A 5,888-nucleotide genomic window follows, 5' to 3' on the forward strand; every position below is an offset into this window, starting at 1 on the left:
CGGTGTGCCACAGCCGCGGCTCCGCGGGAAACGCCTGATCTGCTTCGCCTAAAGTAGTCACAGCGGGGAAATGCTCAGGCTTCCCAGGTGTATGCCAGCCTCTCATGAAAGCTTGAGGCCTATTGCATAAGCGTTATGTATTTATAATTGTTACAGTGCCCTTTTTTTTTTTAACATTAGAAGGCTGTCATAAATCCAGATGTTTCAGATAAATATAGCAGTACCTTTAAAACCTTCCAAGCAAAGTTTGCACATCAGGAAAATTAATATCTGGCCTTACGAAGGGAGCAAACTATATTTATCTTCAGCTGTATTCCGTGGATGGCGGGCTGGATGATGCTAAAGGTTGTTAAGAGAGCTGTAGGCAAAGATGGCATGATTGGAAATAACCAGACACATCTGCATTTCCATCCAGGTGTTTTGTCTGACCTCAACTATTCTAAGCTTCATCCAGTGGCTTTCAAGTTCCTAAAGTCAAAGAAAAAAGATGTTATAGTAATTGAAGCATGAGGAGACCGTGGGTGTATTTTAAACATGGATAGGAAAGATGGTCTCTTACAGTAATTAATTTAAAAATTGAGTGAGTTAGGAAATTACAGTCTAAGAATCAAAGTAAAATACATATCTGTAGTGTGAACTTGAGTTGTGGTGGGAAGTTGTGAATTGCTTTGAATTATTATGAATGGTTTTAATGGATTACGGGTTCTGGTGTGGACGTGTCAAGTGTGAGTTGACCCCTCACAAAGTATTTGGTTTGGTCAATTTGGACAAAAGTAAAACTCTGAAAGTACTGTTAAACAATAGTTTGTTTTGCATTTCAGATTAGATTACTCATGGAAATACAAAAGAAAAATAAAACAGGACAAACGCCAAGGGCTTGTGGGATTGGAATTAGGATAGTAAGGCTGTCCTCTGATGGAACAATATAAAACAGCATAAATGAAAACATGTTTCCACCATTGCCACTTCCAACGATTCCTATAAAAGTTCATACATTAGTGATTCAAGCAATCGTGCGTGCAATCAAAGCAATCAGCTATTTTACATAATTTCCAGTGTAAAGGCACAAAATACTCATGTCTTTACCGTCATTGGCATCTTGAATCAGAATAATTGAGGTTTTTCCTGTCGTCTTTGTCTTCAAAACTGAAACAGTGTCACAAGGGATTTGAAGTAGGATGGACGAATAGATGGGTTGGGAGCCTGACATTTTTTATTGCTCTCACCCGTTGTAGAAATGTCTGGTATCTGGGAGATTATTTGCAAGGAAGCTAGAGAATATATTTACCTCCTCCTTATTCTCTAGACATTTTTTTTATCCCTGTTGGAAATGATACTGGGCCCAGTTAAACTGTGATATTACCCAATGTTGACAGTCTTACGTCTTTGAACTACAGTTGATTCTTTGAGTTTTGGTTCTGGTGTATTATTCCACCTTTGACATATTTAACTAAACAAGAAAAAAACCCTCAAATTTCAAGTTTTTCACTGTGTTAGTATCAGGATGTGATAGTTATATAAGAGAGGAAGAAAAGACATTTTCAAGATTAGATAACATGCAGCTCCACCACCACTCCATTAAAATAGCACATTCAAAAATCTTCCCCCCACCCCCAGCTTGTAGGGTCAGATAAATGATATTTTAAAACAATAAAGCCTTGCATTGCACAGTTCATGTGGGTCATTCTAAGAAAGACTTCAGGGTCTGTCCTTTCCCTTCCTGCTATAGACCAATATTGTACTGCTGGTGTTGGAAGTTGGTGGTTCTCATTCAGAAAGGTACCAGCAAAGCTCTGTGCCTTCAGTACAGTGGGGTAGAAGTAATTCCTTTCTTAGGCTTTTTAAGGTATTTTGGTTGGATGTTTTTCCAAGCAATTCCTTGTATGAGTAGTGTGTGCAACCCAATTAGACATGAGATGACAATAAAACAGTAGTTTAAGTTGTATTTGACCCTACTTTAGGTAAATTAGGCACAGTGATTCTGAGTCAAGGTCTTCAGAAATCAACAGCAGTATAAACAAAGTAAAGCGAAACCAACCCAGATTAGGGAACAGGCAGTGAACCTAAAAATTAATATCTATGTGCTGGAAATCTGGAGCCAAGCCCCATTTTTACAGGCCCTAGGCAAATACCCCACTAAAAAGTAGTTAACCCAAAGGATGTAGTTGTATTCTGGGAGAAATAATGGCTTTCTGGGTGTTGCTCCTCTTTTTCAAGGTAGATGCTAGTTACCCAGCTATTGTAACTTTTTGCAAAGATATGTGTAGCAAAGGCAAAATAAAATTAATTGGAGAAAGATTAAATTGGACAAAAAAGAGTCATACTTAAGAAAATCATAATATTCCTGAAAACTATTTGTTCTACCAAGAAACACTTAAATATAATTTCTTCTAGAGGGAAAAATCCCAACAAAAAATGAAATATTTAAAGCCGTATTTAAAATTCTAGAATGGCTTTTGAAGACCTTAGCTGATAATGTTTGAGTTCCTTCAGCCTTGGTTAAGAAGTAATGCTCAGAACTAACTATGATTTGTTTTGTTTCAGGTTTTCATTATTTTTAAGTAGAATTTTGTGGCTCTAGTGAGATAGTTTTGGCAGAGAGATTTTTAAATGGAAAAATCCTCAGCATCCCTGCAGTAAAACAGACACTAATCCTTGTTTGTGCAACGGAGTGGTGGGCAAAAGTTGGTTTTGAATTTTTTTTTTTTAGTTAGGAGTGGTCAAAAAGCTGCATTTGCAGCTTGGTCTCAAAAGTTAGGTATGGTGAGCTGAACAGGGCTGGACTGTCAGCAGTACTGTGGCCAGGAGGACCAGGGCAGTGATTGTCCCCCTGCACTGCTGCCACACCTCGAATGCTGTGTCCAGTTCTGGGCCCTTCACTGCAAGAAGGACATTGAGGTGCTGGCACCAGTCCAGAGTAGGACAGCAGAGCTAGTGAAGGGTCTGGAACATACGTCCTACAAGGAGTAGCTGAGGGTACTAGAGTTCATCCCAGAGACTAGTCTTTCCAAAAGGAAAAGAGTTTTAAATGAACAAGATTTATTTTAGATTGTTTCTTTTGGCAAAGGCAAGAATTCTAGCATTTTTATGAAATGTGTTAAATGCAGTGACTTCTGCTGCACAAAACCAGTTTTTAGCTGTCTAAATAAGCTGCTAATTAACAAACAGTCAAATGCTCGTTGGGATTTCCCTTCAGTTCAGCATGAAATCTGAATTCTGCTTCATAGCCTTATAGTATGGCAATTGCCAGTGGATAAGGAAAAGACTGTGGATGTGGTCTGCCTAGACTTTAGTTGAGCCTTTGGCACTGTTTCCCACAGACTTCTCCTGGAGAAACCGGCTGCTCATGGCTTGGACAGGTGCACTGTGTTCCTGGCTGAAAAGCTGTCTGCATGCCAGGTCCAGAGAATGGGGTGAACTGAGTGGCATCCACTTGGCAGCCAGTCCCTAGTGGGGTTCCCCAGGGCTCAGTACTGGGACAAGTTTGGTTTCATATTTTGATCAATGCTCTGGGGGTAGGGGTCAGTCTCTTCTCCAAGAAAAAAGCAATAGAATGAGAAAATAGCCTCAAGTTGCCCAAAGGGAGGTATAAATTTGCTATAGGGAGAACTTTCCTTGCTGAAAGGGTGGTCAAGCATTGGAACAGGCTCCCCCAAGCAGTGGTGGACTCACCATCTATGGAGGGGTCTAAACCATATGTAGATGTGCCAGTTAGGACTGTGGTTTAGTGGTAGCCTTAGCGGTGCTGGGTTAACAGCTAGCTGGACTTGATTTCAAAAGTCTTTTCCAACCTAAATGATTCTGTGGTTCTATGTCCTCATTTTTAGTTCAATTAGAGTTTTGAAGGTGTCTGCCCACTTTGTCAAGAGAGCCCCGAGGAGCTTGCTCCTGCTGGGTGATTTTGCATTTGGGGCAGTGACACCCAGCACCCAGGAGATGCTGGTCCCTATTCCTCTTTCCCAGTTACCAGAATGCTAGTTTGTCTGTGGTGCTGAGAAGTCTCTTCTCATCTCCAAAAACAACTGTTTTGTGTCTTAACCAGAGGCTATTTGTTTTCAGTAGATCCAATGACGCTTATGAGATTTGTCTGTATGACATTTCTCTCACTTTCATGATGGTGATAATGATGATGATGGCAGCAATACTTGTCTTAAAAATACAAATGACAAAGGTTGACCTCAGGGGTTAAAGGTAGAGTGTATGAAAGGAATGAAAGTTTAGAGCAGATTTTATCTAAAGAGATAAAGTCTCAGCTAGGGGAGGCTGAGCTGACTCAGTTACCAAATGTGACAGAACTGACAGCCATGACCGTCAGATGATCTGGAAAGAAAATCTGGGACACTGGCTGAAGATCAGCAAGCACAGTATTGCTTACAAAAAGGAAGAAAAAGGCATTCACCAAGTATAGACAGTGAAGCTACCTCAATAGTACATCAGGGATGTAGAACACATTTTCGAGTGAAAAACTAATGAGAGGCATGAAGCTAACATGAATACCATAATGCATAACCATTCAATTTACCTAACATAGACTAAAGTCAACCTAAGTCTGCTTTTGTTCTTGTAATGGAAATTGTATTCTGCAGACAGGCAGTGCTCAGGCTCTCATCTCTTAGGACTTGAGTAAAGCAGATGATTTAATAAGCCACATGGAGAATTTTGACTAAAACAGAGTAAGATGGATTTGCTAAAAAGTTGTCAGGTCCAAAAGATCCTGTTAAAAGCCTATGGAAATGGATCATGAGATAGGAAGAGCTTCTTGTCTGGAAACATACTTCATATGCATTTTCTGAGGATCAGCTTTAGTACTAATTTTAGTTGATATTTTCATCAGTGACCCTGGCACAAAAAAACCAGGAAATTGATCTTTTGGTTTGGCAGCAAGTAAGAAAGTGATGTCAATAAACTGAGGAGAAAAATGTCAGACAGAAAGAAACGGACCTGTGTGACTATTGGGATAGTAGAAATGGAAGAATTGTAGTTATGCAAGTGTCAAACCATGTACATCTATTAAGAAAAAATATTGCTAGGTCCTGAGAGTTTATTGATGGGAAGTGATAGAAGATGAGAAAGAACAGGAAGTTATAAAAAAAAAACTGACATAAACCTAGACATTTTTTTTTCCTGTTGAGATAAGGAATTACTCATTGTGCTATATGTGACTCTGGTGAACAGAGTCACACAATAGACACTTCTGGTCAGGTTATTTGTAAAAAAAGAGGAAGTATAACTAGCTGAAGGAAGAAAAGGATAATTTGGAACAGATTTACCATACAACAATAATTGGAGAAATGCTTGCTTTCCCCACTGTCTTGCCAAAATGAGGATGGAGAGGGGACATGATTGCCCTATGTAAGTGATTTATGAGAACTGATAGCAAGTGACATATAAGAAAAAATATGAAGTAAATTACTAAAAGAAATTCAGGTTAGGACAATACTTGTTAGAATCTGAAGTGACATTATGAGATGGTTTCTGAGAAACAGTGGGAGGATTTACACGCTGTCAAACAGTGCTTGTTAATGCCAGGACAGGGATTACCTGGCATGCTAAGCTATTATAGCAAGGGACTGGGTTCAGTCTGAAGAACAGAAAACGGTTAACCAGTAGGAAACAAGTTACTAAACAGAAGGAGAATTGACAAATTGCTATTTAAACTTTTCAACTATTGAGTCCATCCCTTAGTCTCAGTCATTGTTACACAGTGAATGTTTCACTGTCTCTCATCTCAGCAGGGCGATGAAGGAACGGTTGCAAAGTCACAAGGACCACAACTGAAATATCCCCCAGGTCCTTGGAAAAAATACAAACTCACTTAGGGAAGAAGACTTTGAAGAAGTGTGAGGGAAGGAGAGGGAACAACCTCTTCCTTTGAAAGACAGCAGGAA

This window comes from Geospiza fortis, unplaced genomic scaffold (assembly GCF_000277835.1).
Source record: "Geospiza fortis unplaced genomic scaffold, GeoFor_1.0 scaffold40, whole genome shotgun sequence".
Classification (NCBI taxonomy): Eukaryota; Metazoa; Chordata; class Aves; order Passeriformes; family Thraupidae; genus Geospiza; species Geospiza fortis.